Below are 20,537 nucleotides of genomic sequence, written 5' to 3'. Positions count from 1 at the left end.
CCTAAAAATCTGGCTAAATTTAATATATTAACAGTCACATTTTAAAATGCAGCCTATCAGAGATATGTCTCAGTGAAGTGAAAGATCTATTCTGCAGGTGGGAAGGGTTTATCAAGAAGAAAACAGCCACTGTGGTAAATGATAAGGAATGTAACTGGGACCACCAGCTGAGCCCCAGGTGTGTTGGCAAGCACTGCAGAGGGGCTTTTAGCTGGGGAGGGGTGTCTGGGGACCACTGAGAGAAGGATACCTGCACGAAGAGGCTCAGCTCTTGGAAGGGATGAGAAGATGCTGCAGGTAACCCGGTGAGCAGGAACACACCATGCTGAACAGGGACTGAAATGGTGAAACGTGATGCCAGCAGACAAGGAGTGAAGAAAATCTGGCAAGCTAGGATAGGTATCAGCGGCATTTCAGATAGGTGCCATCTGCCCCCTCCTCTTTAGCCTCCCGTTTAGATTACAGGATGTCGGCCTCCTGCTGACGGAAAATGGTTGGTGATACTGGGTCCTCACTGCAGGCTCCACAGCTGGGGACCTTCTCTGCTATTTCCCCCCAAGTTCTGCCGGTGGGGGAGAACGTTGTCAGTTTAGGCAGCTTTGAGGAGCTGGTTGGAAGGCTTCGGTGGGGGAGTGGGTGGCGTGTAAAGAAAGGGACTAAACAGTTATGAAATATCTACGCTTTAATCAAATTACTAATTAATTTATTAAACCCTATGGGGAACTTGACTTATGTTTATTTATCGCCAACAGGTGATGGTTCAGCCCTCCCCACCTCTTTCCCCGAACCCGGAAAACTGCTTTATTTCTTCCCGGCTGGATGGGGAGGGAGGGAGCCCTCGGGGGCAGGGGCGCGGGAGCCCCGCGGTGGCGAGAGCCGCTCCCGGGCCGGCGCCGGGGACACCTGCCGGCCGCGGGTCCCGCAGCCCCGGCCCGGCCCCCGCCGGGGCTGGCTTTTTCTGGAAACATGACAGCCGGCCTCGGGGAGCCGGGAAGCCGGGGGGGAGGGGGGTGCCCGGCAGGACGCGAAGGCGCGACGTGGCGACGGTCGCTAAGGGAGTGACAACAGAGCGATCAACAGAGGGGCTGGTGCGCGGGGAGGTGGGAGCCCCGGGCGTTTATAGCCGCCCCTCGATGCCCGCCAGCCCCGCTGGCCGCCGCGCACGGAAATAGCTGTGCCCGGCGAACCACCGCTCCGCAACCGCGCACGGGTTATTTTTGAACGGCCCCAGCAAGATAAAACTTGAATCGGGGGGAGAGTGGCTGATTTACGGCCGCTTTAAGGGCAGTGTGCTTGGCTGCGGATGAGCGAAAAGACTTTTCTGCATGGGCAGGAACATTTCCCGTGACGGCGCTGCCGGCAGAGAGGGGATCGGGGATCTGGCATCCCACCCGCGCTGCCCTGGCCATCCCCTGAGTTTGGCAGCGCATTTTGCCCCACAGCCCACACTCCATCCCACAGCAGCTGGCCCTGCGAGGCACACATGGCTCGCCAGCCCTCTTACAAAAGGAGGGGGTAGGCATCTTGGGCCACAAAACTGGCGTTGGGCTTTCTGTCCTCACTCCTGCAATTTAGCACTGCATCTGCTCAAAAGCCGCTCCGCCTGTTCAAATCGAGCCTCCTGGCCAAAGCCTCTGTACCCGGACAGTGAGGATGCGCAAAAAAACCCAGCTTGCTTAAGCTCATCCTGCCACACTGTACCTCAAAAAACAAGGAAGATGTGGAATCCTCACATCACAAAATTAATGTGCTGAACTGTAGCAAAAGCCTTGACAATCAAAATTCTGTTCCAACAAAGCAGTAACAATAATCTACACTGCTGTGGCAAGGCGCTGAGTCCTGTTACATATACTCTTTTTTTTTTGTCTTGTTGAAAAGGGGAAAAAAAAGAATTAGGCACATTTATTGAGCTTTCAGAGCGCAATAGATTGGGTACCTTTAAAAAATAACAGTATTTTGATGTAAATATTAACTTATCATAAGCTTCCTGAAGCACATAAAGGCAGTATCGCTGCAGAGAAGGTATCTGCTTTCAAGGGGATTTGCATTCTCATTGAATGCTGGATCAGGTCCAGACCAGCCGGAGGATAACCACCCTCTAACCTCCCTGCGGAGACTTACAGAGACGAGACTGAAGCAGTATCATTTCTGACAGAAATCGAATCCTGGCTACTGCACTGCTGGGAACACTACAGACAAAAATTAAAAAAAAAAAAAAAAAAAAAAAGGGAGGAATTGGAATTAAAACAATTCTTTGGAGCTCATTTGGGTAATACCTTGTCAAAGGACATGATATGGCAACACACTGTACATTTACTAAATGAATGCAAAAGTTAGGCAAGCGTCTGCTAGCATAAAATATAATTTTAACAAATGGAACGCACCAATGCTAAAGCTGACCAGTTATAGAACTGCTCAGTTACATGCCCAGGTTAACCAAGCTAAATAGTATGTCCAGTCACATACATGAAACCATGGAGGGCATCCAAAAAATACAATTTATTCACATTTCCATCAGTTCATATTTCAGCACTAGCATCTCAGAGGACAGGATAATTCCTAGCGATATACCTCCAAAGACTGAAAAACAAGTGACCTTAATGGAAGCTTCTGAATATTAGGATATTGCATTACGGGTGCTGGGTACTTATTCAGTACTTCCTTCTTGATGTAATGCACCCAGGGACATAGATAAGAAAGTCCCAGGACAGACTGATGAACAGCTTCCAGGTATTCCCTATCTTGCTGTACTCATTCTGTTGTAGCAGTAGAAACCTATGAGCAGCCACATAGTGAACGGGATCAGAAAAAAGGTAAGCTAGCAAAACCACAGAAGGCAGCACAGGAATGGGAGCAAAGTGACTGCACAAGGCAGCAATCTGGCCAATAAAAGAGTAATCTTCATATACTGTGTTCAGGGCCAGTGAGCTCTAAGATTGACCGAAAAGTAGCAGCATCTGAATTGTGTTAGGCCTACAGAGACCCTTAGCTGTGGCTGGACTGCCTGCAAAAATATCTCTAGACTACAAGAAAATGTAGTGTTTTAAAATGTCCTAGTTGGCTTGTTTTAGCTGTAATACTGGCAACCCAAATTACAGATATGCCAAACCCAAATGACAGTCAGACACAAAATCATGACGTTACAAAAACACTAGGTACAATTTATATTTCAACTGATACCTTGATTTGCACTTCTTTAAGTCATAGTTTCAAATATTCCCCATTAGAATGTTGTTTTTTCTGTTTTGTACCATTTCTAGCAGAAATATTAAGACTGGTCTGAAGAATGTATGGACAGAAATGTCTATCAGTAAAAGCAACAGGAAGGGCAATAGAGCGAAGTTAAGAAAAAACCTGAAACATTTTGATAACCATGGACACATTGACAACAAACAAACAGGTAAGCACTGGGGAATGTGGTGTTTGCATCAGGACCAGGAAGTTTGTGCCCTAGGAAGCCCACAGCATGGATTAGCAGAAGACCTGTGCCCTGACAGGAGGAGGATGGCAGTGAGGTTGCATCACGCTGTATGTGCCACTTCTCTTCCTGTTCATCCAACAGGGAAGATGACTGTAGCCATAAAGACACCGACAGCAGGCAAACCCAGGAAACAGCCTGCAATCTAAGATCCACCTAGGTTTAGGTAAGCAAGACTCACAAGCGAAAGGACACACCATAATAATATGCTTGACTGCCAAAGGATAGAGAAGACCTACATCAAAAATAGGGCATCGCAGATGCAGAAGTCAAGCAACATGGTGAGAAGTAGGTGAGTGTCCTCCAGGAAGACAGCTGATCCTGGCCAGATCACTGCTTGGGCACACGTCTCTTAACCCCTTCTTAAAAGCATGGGGGTTGTAAGAGTGGGAATGAAAATGATAAGAGGACAAGTGTGGGACATGAAAATCAGGTTTTTTTAAAGTAGATATTGCCTTCTCTTTCCATAACGTCTCACTGAGGTTTTTTTTGTATTAATTTTCTTGCTACTGTGTGTTAACAAGTCAGGTAAGCTTCTCAGATAATCATGAGCATCTCAGAGTTGAATGCTGCAGAAAACCGTGGAATATGCAATAAAAGCACAGGAACTAGCAGGCAATACTGCAAATAAAACATTTTAACACACTAGCACATAAGAAGGGCAAGTCAGTGATGGAAAACCCCACTGCTGTTTATTTTACCTAATTAATGATTTTTACAGTACAATTTGCTCTGTAAGAGTGTTTTAAGAGAGTTTTCTAAAAAAAACACCTCACTTTCTTCCCCGTTTTTAAACGCCCTCCTGGCACATTTAAATATGCTCCAGGAGAAGCTTCATCAGTAGTGCAAGTTCAACAAGGTTTAGAGTATGGATATATGTTAATTAGTTGCATAGAGAAAATGTTTGCTATAGAGAGAGGTGAAGGAATATACAGTAATTGTGGCCTGCCTCTAAGAATGGGACAGATATACCAGATGAGACAATACTTGTACATCAAGAGACCTGCCAGTGTCAGTGCTTTGCCATCACATGTCTGTGTGGGTTTTTTCTCTGCCTCCACACGAATCTAGGAATGTTTGCCCAGGGGAGGCAGTTCTTTATATCTGATACAGAAATCAGAAGGTAATGCAGTTTGCTATTAGTATTTGAGCCTAACACTAGGAAAAAACAAACTAGAAAAGAACAGGGAAATCTTGTAGGAGAGACAACCTGAAGTTATTCTAAAGGTGCAATTTCCTCACAGAATTAAAGCTAAGACTTACCTGAAAATAAATTGACTCTTTTGCTGAAATGAATTGCTCTCACAGATTTGAGGGGGAGGGAAGGTGGGGTGTGAGTGTCACATCCCTAGAGGTACAGCTAGGTAACCACTCAGCTAACACTGTACTGTGAATCTTCCCAGTACAAACTAGCTCTGAGATCTGGTCTGTTGTTTCTGCACCAAAACACTTGGTTCAGTTACGGGTGTGATTCTTACCTAAACTGTTCACACCAGCACAGCCTATAATACAGATGCATCTATAGTGGTATAGAAGTTTCTCTGTGATGCCACTACACCTATTCCCACACGGGAATACTCTGATACTGGACAGACAACACCAGTACTGAAATCAAACTGCATCACTTTATTTTTAAAATAATTTGTTGCTGCAGTGCTGCAGAGGGCCTGCTTCTGCATGTTGGTTGCTCTTCAAGCACCAGTTGCTGTTTTCTGGGATTTATGACTGAAAGGATTAAAACCAAAGAAAACTAAAACAGATCTCCAAAAGATACTAATAGCTCCTTCAAGCTCTGTCATATTCTAGATCGCATTATTCCAGTAAAATATTCTTAAGGTAATAGAAAAGGCTTTCTAAATTTAAACTTTTTGTACCAAAATTCTAATTCATCATACAAATATCCAATATCCCAAACACAACCATCCATGCATACGATAACTAGGTGATCATTTGCCCCATTTGTATATATATTTAAAGTGCATCTGAAAATTTGGGCCATTGTAAATGTATCTGCCTCACACTGTTTCGCAAATATAGGGCTAATGCCCTGGAAGCACTCAAATGCCCAGTGGCATCAGTGGGAATTGAGGTCTTTCAACGTTTGGCAGAACTGAGTCCTTTTTACGTGTGGATATAAGCACGTTCACTTGCATATAGAGAGGTTTTGAATAAAACGCAGATGGTGGACAATAATTTTCTATTCAGCTGGACATTCTCAGAGAGGACCTTCCTGACTATAGTTTTAACGTTATAAATTAAGATTTGGCAGTTCATTTAAACATAGTTAATTTTTTTCTAAATATTCTGGATTCTGGTTCTCAGCAAATAAAGAAAACATATTACCAGCCAGCAGACCAATCATAACATTAACTCTCTTGCATTTGCTGATAACCTTTAAGGAAGCTTTATCTATTTATATCACAGCCATGAAAACATCGAAGCAGCATATTAATTGTGATAATAAAAAATAAAGCCTTCAGTCATGTGTTCCATTCAATCACTTACACCATATATTTTTAAAATGAACAAAATACATTTGCAGTTTGCCGGGGAATTATTTTAAGGTCCTAGTATCCCTTAGAATCTCTTCTCACGTCTTTAGATGTCTGCCTTTCGCTCGTGCGGACTGAAATGTCTAGACATCCAAATTAAGGAGTGACCAATCACTGACAAACTGATCTCTCTGCATACAAGGTCAGTGCTACATAGGCACACGCACGCACACACACAACACACACACACACACACACACACATGCTGGCAGCAGGCACCGTGCAGGAGACCTTTATTTGTGCACAAAAATATTGATGTTGCTAAGTGATACACGGGCGGTCACTAGCCATAAGTCTTTGTGTTTGTTTGTTTATTACTGTGTCTTCTTTCCCAAGTAAACAATGCAATGGTGATGCAGAGATAGAAGAACCCATCTAAATTAAACATAATTTATTATGTCTGCATGGTATCAACCTATTACTTTTTTTTTCCTGATTTTGTTCTGTTAAGTCAGAAGGAAAAAATTTAGGAGGAACTTGAAAGCACACATGTCCTGAATGGTCCCAACCATCCTATTTTTCTTCAGTTAAACAATAAGAATAATTTATTTGCAAAGGTCCCTCTGCATCTTAAGCTTGCAGACACCAGATTTAAGGAAAATTTTTTATGCTAAAATAATGATCCTATATTAAATTCATATGTTTAGTCACTGGAATAAGGGGTAGCCTGAAAATAGTGTCTTATGACATCACATAATAAGTGTGGATGCACCTTCCTCATCAAAAAACTCAGTCCAGATCCATTCAGTTCCAGAATCCAAGTTTCTATTTTAAAAAAATTTTTAAGAAATCCCCCCAAAACAAACACGCACACACAGAGAGCTTTTTTTGACTCATCCCAAATTTGAAAAACTTTATTTTTGGTGGTACTAAGAGTAGGTTTCTGTAAACAAAACTGTTCATGACAGGGGTCCTGTTTGGGGTTTTCAAAATAAATTGGCTTTCTTGACTTCAAAGAAGGTTGAGTATGGAGAAGCTGGGTTTCCTTAATCACCTCCCTTGGCTAGCTTTCAAGGCTTCTGGGGTGCCCCAGAAGTGCTGCAGACCCCCAGGCTTCTGAGCTGTCCTGGTCCAATGCAGCTTCACAAGGGACATACCCAAGCAAGATACTGGAGAGCCCTGCAAATGCAGGTCCCCAGACTTCACTGCACTGCCTGCAAGCATGCTGGGAGGAAATCAGCCTGCTTTCCTCCTGGAAGTTTCCAGATTTCCAGAAATTTTTACAGTGAACAAGGTAGATCATTAGATTGTAAAACTTTTTTTTTCCCCAACAGAAAAATATTTCATAGAGCTTTGCCATAGCAGATGCACAACTGAAGTGAGGCCACTCTCCTTCTCAACTACAGGTACTGCTACTGCCACTTGGAAATACTACCGAGAGAGAACATATTACTAGAAAATAGTGAGTATATATTGACTTTGATTTTATTTTAGCAGCAAGATACAAAGATGACTACCAATGGCAACTGGTGGTGGCAAGCACTGCTTGAGGAGCATTTCAGAATCTTTTACACCCTACCAGAAGAGCAAAAGTCTGCCCAGAAGTACAAAGATTAAAATGAACTGGGAACTAATGAAAAACAGTAATTCAGGTAACTTGGTTTTGGTTTCACTCTAGATTACTACAAGTCCTGTAATAAATCACAAGACAGGTGTAAACTTCTGTTTTTGATTGTCATTTAATTTTCAGTTCCTCCTAAACTCTGTTTCCCTTGCTCCCACTAAAACAACAGCAAGTTTACAAACGCAGTATTCTGCCAAGTGACTACATTTTGAAGTCTCAATACATAACCATACCCAAAGCAGTGCTGCTCCAAACTGTCTTCTGTTCAGGCAGCTGAATCAGACAAGGCAGCCATCGGTCCAGCAGGCAACTGCAGGGACAGGAGAGCTTGGTCCCTTCCTCCCTACATAGTTAATTTGCTGATTCAGTCACTGGCCCTTCTCTGAGTTTGTCCATCTGTTCAATGTCAATTGCAGCAATACCTTCCAACAAAAGCGCTGCTTTAAATTCCAGAGACAAAAGACTAGAAATTTTCCTGTTCTGGACAAAAGCAATTCTTTGCCTTATTCTCAAGCTGCTTGCACAGCCAGCACTGGGAGCAGACCATTCCTGCAGTAATTCCTGTACTAACCCTTATGCACCCAATCAATACTTTCCATTAAAACCATTATCCCTGTAGATGTACGCTGGACAAATACTTTAGTTTGAGGTGAGGAAAGAAAAGGGAAATGAGGACATTAATAAAGCACATTTTCCTCAGAAAAGCTGTATGTTAATTAGAAATATTCTTTTCTAACTAATAGACTTCTATTTGTAGAAAGAATGAGATGCTGTAAACAACAGGCTTCAACAGCAATGGCCCAACATTGAAGGACCTGACTTGCCTTCAACTACAACAGGACTGCTAAGGCAATCAACACACACTGTGAAGAGCACATGATCACATATGAACTTGTTTATGTTACTTCTTCTTCCTCTTTTCTTAAAAAGCATTTTACATCTCACTAAAATTCTAATTGTCCTACTGAAAGTCCACACTTCTGATTTTGGCCATGCAGAGGAGAAAGCTTATTCACAAATAAACCTTTCAGGATGGAAAAATGACAATGAAGAAAAGATCAAGTCAGACAAGTATGACTGGGAGTTCAGATGTAAAGAATTCAAATATTTCAAAAGATGTCTTGATAGGTATATTCCCACCTCATTCCAAGCAAATAAGATTAGCACATATTACTGAGAATTTTATGCCTCCGTAGCAGGCCCTAATTATATTTCACACTGCTCTGAAGATTCCTGTAATATACACACATCTTTAATGTGGAATTTTATACCCTATTTATAGCATATAGGCTCTTTTTGATATTATTACTTTTCTATGAAAGTTCCTTTGAAGTCAGGTAATTACCTTAAGCGAAATATTTAGCCTGTTGTGAGAACTGAACCATGAGATTTGTGCAGAACAAGTAAGTCATCATGTACCCAAATATAAAGGTTTCTGAGCCACAAGTGGGGATGGAAACATTCATTATGAAGACAAAGCCAGGAATGCATTTTAGAAGTAATTTAAAGTGAAAGCTGATAAATCTGTATAGTAATACACCTTGCTTCATTCATGTCCCTAAAAACTATTTGAGCCAAGCACTAAAGAGCATTAATTTCATTACTAGTTACTATCCTTAGTAAAGCCCACAGGTTACCACAGACCTGGTCAGAGTCAGGCTGTAACTGTGAGGAGCTTAAGAGGAGCTACTGAGATGGCTAATCATGATATGCAGTATCTTAAACCCAACCAGAAATGGCACATCATTAAAGACTTGTAAATCTGGATTCTCCCATACTAGATGAAACACTGTCTCTTTCTCTGCAAAGCTATGAATTTCTTTAGTGGGATAAATCATAGAATCATAGAACCAAATTACATATGTCATTTTTATATTGCATTCTGATTTAGGACTGAACCATGACCACTTTTATTTGACAGCAGCATTTTGAAGAGAAGTCACTTGTAGGGAGAAGTCACCAGCAGATTCCCCTCTTCACCCCCTCAGACACAGTTCCTTGAAAATACCTAAAAGTACAGGATGTTAAAACACCATGCCATATGGGTCTGCAATTTGTCATGCAAACGTTATCCTTCATATGCAATGCATACTATAACGCATGAAACCAAAACTTCAAGATGTAACAGAGCCATACGTACAAGCGCCTACACTCATACACACACAAAAGGCAAGTCAGGCAATGCAGGACCACAAAACCAATTTATTATTATTTTTCACAGATGGAACAAATTCACTTCATCTGCTGCATCCAGACAGGTTTTCCCAACTGCATGCACTCCAGTAATCTGAGAATTGAAACTGCTGTTTCTCTTATATTTTTTGCCTAAGCAAAAGTCTAGCATCTTATTAAGAATGCTTAATAAAACCAACACATTAAAAACAGTCAGCAGGGAGTGCTGCAATTAGATGCTTGCATAATGCTTCCCTCTGTGCCTACATGCAAATATTTTTCATCTTATATGGACTTTCAGAAATTTCATGGTGCTGCAGTAAGAGAGACCTCCTCCCTTTTTGTTCATGTGAGATATAAGGCCATTGATTGCTTATCACCATTACTTTATAGAATAAAACAAAATTACTTGTAAATTGCCAAAAAATATAAAGTTCCCCACCCCATATGGGATCTCATTACACCCTAACTGAAGACACTGATTTCATTCCCCCAAAACTTAGGGAGTGGAGGAAAGACTAGGACTAAAAAAGCAGATGAGATATAGGACCATAAGAATGTAAAAAGCTGGAAGAAACACATTTAAGATGACAGAAGTATCAATATAGATTATATGAAACATTTTCCTTTACAGAATATAAAAATGCTATTATGTTCTTGGGGAGGGGGGAAATGTTTGGACTAATAAGGGCAATCATAGGGAAGACAGGAGTAGAATTCCTCTCCATTGAGTTAGTCAGATGCAAAATTCACTCCGCTTGCTGTGGGATTTTTTATATAAAGCCAGAGTCCACTGAGTCTAACAGAGTGCTTCATGTTCAATGCGTAATTCCTTCCATCTGAGATGCTCAGTGGTTCATAGGAGGCACTCTTCCATCTTGTAAAATTGGCTGCACGTAACTTTATTACAACATCCGCAATTCTCTGTATTCATATTCTTCCTTCCCAGAGTAACCTACTGCAGGGACTACAGCATATACATGAAAGAAACCAAACTGTCAGGAGGAAACTGTGGGAGGGAATAGGAGAAAGGCTCTGAATCACAGACCCACAGAAGGTTTGAGGTAAGGAGGGACTTCTGGACGTCATCTCGTCCAACTCCCCTCTGCTCAAGCAGGGCCACCCAGAGCCAGTTGCTCATGGCTGAGTCTGGCTCCTTCCAGCCTTGCTCTGGCAAGTGAGAAGTTCTGTTCAAGAGGAATAATTGTGACTACCTCACTCCAGGGATGCCACAAGACACAGTCCTTTCCTAAGCCACTTCCACAGCCTATCTGTTACGAAACATTCAACCTTTCTATAAAGGCTTCCAGTCAGAGCCTGGTGGCATTTGACATCAGCTTTTCTGATACCTCAGCCTGACACAGGAGAATTCCATTTTGTCAGAGCTTTGTTCCCACGGCTGTATCCTAGTCTTCAAGCATAGCAAAATGTCTTTACCAGAAGCGAGTATGCAAACAAACAAAAAAATGCTGCAAAAATATTTAGTGTGAAGAAAAGCCACACCCATCATCCAGGCCTGTCCAAGTCTGTCCTTTCAACATATTTTTATCCTCATTTTGCAGGTTTGTTGATTTATTAACTAAAAATTTGTCCGTGTGAGTCTCTTGCACATTCGTCATAGTCTTTATAAAGATATTCCCCGCAAATGCCTTGAGGTCACACTTAAATCATGGTGTGAACTATGCCAGACATCGAGTTTGTGAAAGAGCTTCTTCCAGGACCGTGCGTGATGTCTGCCTCTCTGCGTAGAGCAATCTAGAAATGAGGTGCAACTACAGCAGGCCTTTCCCTGGCGCCCGGCAGCCGCCACGTCTCCTCTTGGTCACGGCTGATTCCCACAAGATGGCATGGCACAATTTAATCTGAGTTTAATCTGAGATTTTAAAGGATGACTCCTTCACTGACGCAAAAGTCTGCCAGCGCACTGCCTCGCTACACATCTCTCACGATTCACTTCTCTCACTGAGTGTCTTTGCAATTTTTCCCTGAATCAAAGCATTGCTGGTCTCTCCCTGCTGACAGCAAGAGCACTGTTTCTTTTACAGTTCTCCTGCAAAATGAAGTTGCAATAACTTGGAAATAAAGGTAGTTGTAAATCATGCGATCTTCCTGAAACACCATTCAGGCAGTGAAACATTGAAATGGGAAGGAGTTGGAAAGAAAAGGAAAATAAGACATAAAAGAAGAGTGTGGTTTGTGTTTGGTTTAAGATTTTTCAGCTTTGATGGTTGCCAGTGCTACTAGTGTTTTGATTTAAATCAGTCTTTGAACAGACTTGGCTTAAATCTTTAGTAAGAACTTTAAACTGAAACAGAAAATTAACACTAGTTCATCAGTACAGCCCCTAAGTTACAAAAAATCTCCATTATCAAGTAGGAAAAAGAAGAAAAAAAATTACATTTCTTGGAGTAGGAGAGAAAAACAACCTTTTGCCAAAAGCTAAGCAAAAGGTTTCCTATTCTTTTCACTATCTTTATGGTTTCTATCACTTTTTCTGCCCAAGATGATATTTTAGCTGCCTATCTAGGAGCATTCTGCAGAGAAGCTCCCACATGGCTGGATGTGTCCCTGCCTGTCCACAGCTGGGGAGAAAACAGTTAAATTCAGCAGCAAAGCAACATTGGAGGCAGCAGCCTCGGGCAGCCATGGGAACAACAATTTCTCTAGACTAGAGGCTGAAATTTCAGAGGGAAGTAATCCCAATCGTCATAGCCAGGTCAGAGAGGGGAGCCCCAATGGCACTGGCTTGAGTTTTAAGGCAAAATGTTACTGTAGACATGCATGGACCTGACTTTACCATCCTCTAAAGGGCCATAATAATGACAGCCACATACCTGCAAGAGGTAATAAAGCAAAGCAGGAATTTTGCCTGCACAAAATGTAAACATCAAAACAGATGGCGCAGTTATGTTAATCAGTTAATGTTTGCAGAGTGCTTTGAAGATGCTAAGCACTGTAAAGGTACTAAATACTTACAGTCTTGTCTAGACATCATCAAGCTCATTTTTAGATTGCAACCTTTTCAGGCCAAACAGAGCCTCTCTGTATATGGTTGCACTATTCCTTCTGTAACAGGCTCCAATCTCAGGATGTATTCACAAGAGAGGAATAACAGAGGAGCAGCTTCTGAAGATGGAAAGCTCAAGGTAACAGTTCCTGCTAAAGCAGCAGGAAGTAGCACAGCAGAGAATAGGGCTAAATATCATCAGAGAATCAGATGGAAGTCAAAAATGTACTATACCAGATTTCACCAGCGAAACAGGTAAAGATTGAGGCTGTCACAAAACAGTTTGCCATAACAGTGAAAACTGTTTACTTGCACCGACAAGCCCTGATGAGAAAAAAAATCTTTGACAGAATAAACTATGTATGTAGACTTAACAGAGCTGTGAGAGGTGCAGAGGCAATCTTTGTCATCTACAGTCCAAGTATGGAATTTAACAGAGTTATGAACAATAAGATCACAGATTTTCTTGAGGCTTGGGAAAAATCCATCTAAAGCATTTCAAAACTCACACTTTTTATTTGCTCTAAGGAATGTGGCATGCAAATAAAATTAAACTCCAGAGACTTTATTCTGCAATAAACGAGACTTTTGTGTCAGAATGCCTTGCAACCTAACCCAAACCTTACTATTCTGATATTAAGAAACCACAGATTTCAGAAACCTTTTCCACTCACATTTCTCTGTCAGCTCAGACTTTAAATGAGGAAAGAAGGCTGGTGTTACACAAAAGGTGCAGACAGCTGAAACACGTAATCCTTATTCATATCCCAAAAATAGACCCAAACTGACCACCCAGTGCATAACCAGTGCTACTGAGCATGGAATTGGAGTTAGAGATTTCAGCTCAGCTGCTAGCTTGAGGCTAGGAGCAGTGTGGAGTTGGCATGTGGAGGCAGCTTCCAGTCCCTCTGAAATGGCCTCTCTGACCCATTCTGAGGCAAAATGTACCAGACTCATGGGGGAACAGCATCCCTCTCCCTAGAACAGAAGCTCAGCTCTGGTCAGGGGGCTTGTAGTCAGGACAGAGAAGACTAAAGGAAGAATACTTGAAGAATACTTGAATACTAATGACAGGTCAGGTTATTTTCCTGATTTAGAGGTTTTAACTTATTTTCCAGCTTCTTCACTTCAGTTGTTAAATATTAATTTCTAAGCAGAAGAAAAGCCTTAGTATCATTACAGTTCTTATTTCTCAATTTGTTCTCAAATGATTTCTGTCACCTTCCCAAAAAGAAAACTTTAATTGGAAAAAGATCAAAATAATAAAAAAACCTTGAGTCCTTTGTACTGGCAAAGCACATTAAAGAGCAATGCCAAACCCATACTGATTTCTTTCTTTCCAGGGAAAGTATTACCTCTCTGTCTTTGTTTCAAACAGTATGTATATATAATAAGTCAAAATTTCAGTCTCGTCTTAACTGGGTTACCCTTTCCTTGCCCACAATTTTGCATATGCTCACATAATTATGTCCTGAAATTTGCAAATACAATTACTTGCTGACATACTTTGTTATCTGAATTATAAAGTATTTGATTGTATCCAATGAAAACAAGATTAAGATGGGGAAGCAAACGTGTTTTAGCAAACCTAATGAACTAACTTAAGCTTCTGTTGTTTTATGGAAACATGATCCTCTAACAGCATGTCTACACCCTGTAGTGAAGTATTGTCTAGAGATCTAACATTAAAAGCAGGATAGCCATATCACTGCATCACCACATTTGCACTTGCCTGGTAAGAAATACAGCTACAGAGGAACTATCACCTTTTCACTTTTTTTAAAACGGGGAACTTGGCTTACATAAAAACCATCAAGTTAATAATGGTACATTAATGGAGTCAAAAAATAACTAAGAAAAAGGTGCTGCCAAGTTAAAATAATTTAGAATTCGTATTGCATCTTGTTGTTAGTAGGTTCACTACATGTAATAAAACTTTCTGATTTCTCTCCCAAAGAGAAAATTTGCAAAAAAGGGTTGCAAAGGAACTCCTGATCAGAAGAGCAGCTTCAAGAGCAGCTGTCAAGACACTGCATTACAGTTTAGCAGAACTAAGGGGTTTTTGACTGAGTTTAGTTAGATCTGTCAATGACTTCTGAAGCTACGTTTATTTCTCATTAGTTCAAATTTAGCAGTTCTTTTATCATCAAAATTCTATAGGAAATTCTTGAAACTGCACATTGGGTCTGTCTGGGGGCTGGCCCTCTCTCAGCACAGTCTGGCAGAGTTCTCGCTGGATTTCCTAGTGCTCACCATAAATGCAAACAACTAACTGGAAAATCCAGATGGTTTTCAACTGCATTTCAAGAACAGTTATGACATAAGACTTTCTTGGTACAGAGCACAGATGTGATGCTGGGGAGATTACACTAACAACTCATTTTGGCTAGCAACTTTCAGGAGAGAATGTGAAGTAGAGGTAAGCAGCCTATTAATTACATTTAAAGGTATTATTCAGAAAATCTGAAAAATTCAGGAAAAAAGTTACCAATATACTTACAGGCATTATCAGTAAGATCATGAAGAAAAAAACTTCTTGTTGTTAATATTATTCTCTGTATTTGAACATACTGTCATCAATGGAAAAAAATGCCCAGAGCCTGGAGTCATGCTTTTTAAGTCTTGAAACTGGCACTAAATAAAAACATAGCCAAATACACAGAGAGATATTTAACAAATTAATATTATATGGAATCAATCAACATAACATGAGTTACCACTTCAAACTATTCCGAAATTGTGGCAGCACTTACATCAGGAGAGCTTAAATATTCCTACATCTTTTTTCTTTGATTTTATCTAGTTTCAAAGCCTTCAGGGATCATGTGTTTAAGCTTTTCTTTGCAACTGAGAGAGCTGGAAATTAACCTTTTTTACAATGAGACCAAAATTCTTAAGTATTTCTATAATCAGTAGCTTTGGAAGGCAGGTTTTGAAGAAAATGCAAATCAGTGCATGACTGCAGAGGAAGACTGTAAGAGTTGGTAACTATAATCCAGGAATGACAACGCACCATAAATTGGATATTAACTTCAGGAAGAATCAAACAGTGACATTTCAGTGAAGTCTTGAGCAGTGTCAGCTTCAAGCTGTAATCCAGAACGTCTGCACCACACTGGCCAAACCATACATAAAGCATCATACAAGTGTATGAGCTTGGTATTTACAGCTTCATTTGACCCGAGTGTTAATATATGAGAGCTAACCTGACTTCTTTGTGTACCAAAACCCCTACGTGACCATACTATACACTCCAACAATTCAGGAGGAAGCCTACACTTATCAGACCTATTTACAGGACACATCTTACCAGTACGCAGTCCATCACTGCCAATGGAAAAGCACAACTCTTCCCCACGGGCTACCAAGAGTTGCTCCTAAAACCAACTCGAACTCGTGTTTGTATTCCAGACTCTTGTTCCCATTGCAGCTATGCAAGATCAAAAGCTGTTTACTCCTTTGCCTTAGTAGGTTCAACACCAAGGAGGTTTCAGGAAAACGTGCCAAAAACACCAATCAGGACTTTCATGTTGTTGTTAGAGCCTAGGGAGGGATGACACAGTGTGTTTACAGCTCATGGGGCTCTGAACTCTTCAGTTCTCTGCGCAGAAGAAAGACAGCATGATCGCAGTCCCCTGATTACAGCTTGCATTTTTGAAATGTTCAAACCTTTGCACCCTTTCTGTGGTACTCAATGCATTTTGACCACAAACTGCTACAGAGCGAGGGCAAAAACTGTTGGGAAAATATTAATACTCTTCTTATACAGTGAGAATAAAAATAAGAAAATACTGCGTTCAATATGATAAATGTCTAAGAAATTCCTCTTTGAGTGGATACCTTGACTCTACTGCCTACGTTCACAGAAGACAAATTATTGTGGCATATAGAGATAAAAATTTGTGTCAGATCAAGTTAATTTTGTACCACAGTTATCAGAAAATGCTGGTTTGACCTTTAAATAAAAATACAGTATTTTCAGACTTTCACCCACTCTTAAAAACTTAATTCAAAATGCTGTACAACAGTTTTTCCAAGTTAGACAAATATTTTTATTTTGCAGACGAGGAAACAAGATAAAATTGTGAAATGACTTCCCAAAATCATTTTCTTCAACCCAAAGAAAATTTCAGAAGACTTGATGCTGTTTCCTGCATTGTCCATTAATCAACATTCCTGACAGAGTATGTAAGTATAAGCTATCACCACTATAAATGTTTACATTGTATCTACTGAATGGCTACATAAGTTGAATAAATTACATTAAACTAATCCCTCTTACTGGGTTGCTTTCCTGTTGGGTCAGCATTGCAGTCTAGGTCACCATGCAGCTGTAGGAGAACTGTCACAAGGAAGTGGGCAAGAACATGTGGCCGGAGGTAGAGAGCAAGACTTGAGTGCAGACAGGGATAAAATTAGACACGGAAAGCAGACAGTGATCTAACAAAGTCCTCTGGTTTAGCCACAGGGTGCTGGAGGGTTTTTTTATTCGTGGATAAAAACATAGAAATATGGGGCTGAAAAATTTGGATATTAAACTAGTCTGATCCTCCTACTCTAAGGTAGGAACAAGCGCATGCACATTGCCCGTCACTGATGATTATCTAAGCTGTTCTCACCTCTTGTGAGGATACTGCATTGAGTAACCCTCAGGTAGACACTGATAATGTTTTATCATCTCAGCAATGGAAAGGTCTTACAGACTTTTAGCCAAAATCACCTCTGTAGCACATTAAATTGATTTCTTTGATTCCTCTGGAACTTATGGCAAGCCATTGGTTGCTGACCCTTAAATATCGACATTTTGCATATCAAAGACTTACGTCCCTTCTGGTCTCCTTTTTTCAGTCTTTTCTCTATGGTTACCTACTTGAAATCTTTTATAATTCAGAATTTTCTCTACTTCAGTTTTGTCTCTTGAAGTGAGAGAACTAAAACCAAACACAGTATCTCACTGATGAGGATCATTACCAAACATAGCAGAAAAAGACTTCATTGTCCAACTGTTAATTTATCCTTACATGCAATGGTAAATTAAAATATCACTGAAGACACCAAATGAATTCCAACAATATATTTTTATGTGGAGAATAAAATTAAACATGATGCAAGGAAAGTCCCTGCTCTACTTTTGAAACAACATAATTACACACACATTCTCACACACATTATAATCTGGCTAGCTGCCTGTATGACCTATAAATTCCATTTTATGTTATGTACTTTTATTTATTCAGCATTCTTCATTTTTCTGAAATGTTGTGTGCCACAGCCTTGTCACTACAGTCAGCAGACCAAGGAGGAACATCCTGGATGAGACAACAGTTGCACCCATCAATAACTGCAAGGACTGTCCTTTCAGATGTGGCCTCTCTGGCCACTTCAGAGGAAAGAAATGAAAAAAGGAGAGCAAAGCTTCCAGCAGCAAGGCTTCCAGGGAACAGAAAAGATGTGGACAAAGTGCCAAAAGTTCACTGCTGCAGCAAGGTAACATAAGCAAGTGTTCAGGAGCAAGTCTTTCTATTTTCATAGGGCTTCCCACATTGTATGCTGCCTGCAGTCAGAGGGACTTGCATACAAATCTTTTTTTGACAATGTCATTTCTTCCTTTTGAAGATAAACCTGAAAGAACTGACTGAGAACTGCAAGCTGCCAGAAAAAATGGGAATCTGGGGAAGTGTCTGCTTAAAGTACAGGGTAGGTGGACTGATCAGCACTGGCTCTAATGCTCTTTGCTTTTTTCCAAATATTTTTCTGCCAGATAAGTTCCCGGAAATACTTCACAATAGTGGAAAACACCTGTATTTGTACAGCTCAGGACAGGAAAGAGTGGCTGGAAGGCACCAGCTGAAGTCACCACCACTGACTCAAATATGAAAATAGAGTCTTCAGTCCCTTTGGTCAGGCCTGAGAAATCCCAAAGGAAACTGAGAGATCAGTTCAAACAAAACTATTTTTATATCTTAAGAAACTGCAGATCCATTCATATTGATTATCTGAATATTGCAAACTATGTGTTTTCCCATGACATACTACAGCTACCGATATGTGTTGGGCTTCACTCAAATTACCTCTCATAACTCATTGTAGCACAAGCAATCTATAATGTTTTTGCAAATAGTGGCAATAGATTTTCTTTAATTTCAACCAGCAGCTGTTGAAGCAGACCAATAAATAACCACAGCGCAGTTCCCACTGAGTTCCCAAAAAGGGATGTAAATACATTTAACAACCTGCAGCACAAACACACCTTCTGCTTTCAACCAGCACTGAATACCTTTCAGAAAGTCTTTTTGTTACGTGTATATTTGAAGAGAAGAAAGGCTTTAAATGCCTGTTTTTCCAATGGAGGTATCCACACTCCCTGCTGCATTGCATCTCCCAGATGAATCAGCAATCCACAAATACCAACAGCTAACCATCTTTCTGAAAATGAATGCAGTAATCAGTCTGATTAATTTAACATTTACGTATTTTAATGTGAAAACTTTAACTTGGGGAATATGTGACAACTGGTGGAAGTCTCAGAAGCCTGTAATTGTGTCTTGGTTGGCTTAAGGTATTTCCATAACACACTCCCTCCATTAGTGCTTAAACTAACTCAGATGTCTGAGCAGCAGGCATCTGGTGATTGCTGGCTAGGGCACTGAGCTGAGGCTTAAAGGGTCCCACTCACATGGACTCACACCACAGCTAGCCACCACAACTCTTTGTGCCACCATCCTATAAAACACGTAGTTGAACTGATCGAGTGTAACAATATCCAGTATTTTTTTCCCTGTACAGTTGTTTTTCCGCGCAGATATCTTCAGCGATGGCTCAGCAGTTCAGCCTTGCCAACAGTCGTTCTGCCAAAACCTCACTGGTGGCAGGCAGATGCAGAGCCAGAAGGCTCTTGCACTGACTTCACCAAGGAAGCCACTGTCTTACTGAGTTACACTCTCAGGAGGCAGCAACCTCTTAAAACTTCCCTTGAGCTTTGCTAAGAAATGCCACTGCAGTAGCATATATAATGTCCTGAGGCAGCTTCTAACCTAAAAAATATACAAACAAAAAAGAGATAGAAAAATCAACCTGAAATATTTAAAAAGAATGAATCTTGAAATAAAAATTAAATTATGTTTCTTTATAGCATCGGGGTACCTGATGCTTCACTGGATTTGTAATTCATCCAATTCACACTGAATTTGTGTAAAATGAAACCAATTACATTCTTCGCAATCTTCACTAAAAGTGATGGGCTTCAGTAAACTATAATCCCGTGCCTGGGAGAAGAGTCCTTAAGGAGACATCTCAAAGAGAGATTTGATGCAAGCTGAGAGAGCTGGTGATACAAGCCCCACTGCCTCCTTGCCCCTGAGACCAGTCTATCGCAGTGTCTGGTTAAATTAAACCAAAGCCAGGCCTTCCCTGTTGCTGGTACTGAATGTCTCACATTTATCCCAAGTGACGACTGTGCCTTAAATTAAATATCTGAAAAAAAGAGGATATGCCAGGGAAGAGCTGGTGCACATCTGCCTGTCATTTCAACTCCACCTCCAGCTGGGGTAAGCAGGAGTCACTGGGAAGGTATGAAAACTGTACTTCAGCCAGGACTATCCTACCAAGGATAAGAAATTACTAACAAAGGAGACATCTCTTTATGCAGTGTGTAGTATCTCTGGGAAAATCATAGGCTTGGCTACGTACAAATACACTTCAGTTTAAGACTGAAGCTCTTAAGTATGGAACAGGACTTAGGGTAGGGTTAAAGTCAGTGGTTAG

At 40.8% G+C, this 20,537-nt stretch overlaps 1 protein-coding gene and 1 long non-coding RNA gene across 7 annotated transcripts in view; one reads left to right on the top strand and one right to left on the bottom strand.

Moving 5' to 3' along the window:
- The window catches only part of LDLRAD4 (low density lipoprotein receptor class A domain containing 4), a 274,476-nt gene that overhangs the window by 51,101 nt on the left and 202,838 nt on the right, over nucleotides 1-20,537 (bottom strand). The window lies entirely within an intron of this gene.
- On the top strand, nucleotides 1,136-7,689 carry LOC116788807. Of its 2 annotated transcripts, none has more exons than XR_004357770.1 (3): nucleotides 1,136-1,515; nucleotides 3,261-3,400; nucleotides 7,465-7,689. It is a non-coding gene; the product is annotated as an uncharacterized LOC116788807 (long non-coding RNA). The 2 variants fall into 2 exon arrangements; XR_004357772.1 differs by having other exon boundaries at nucleotides 1,143-1,210.

This window comes from Chiroxiphia lanceolata, chromosome 1 (genome assembly GCF_009829145.1).
Source record: "Chiroxiphia lanceolata isolate bChiLan1 chromosome 1, bChiLan1.pri, whole genome shotgun sequence".
Lineage (NCBI taxonomy): Eukaryota > Metazoa > Chordata > Aves > Passeriformes > Pipridae > Chiroxiphia > Chiroxiphia lanceolata.
Note: the sequence above shows the minus strand (reverse complement) of the source record. Positions and strands in the feature narration are given on the sequence as shown.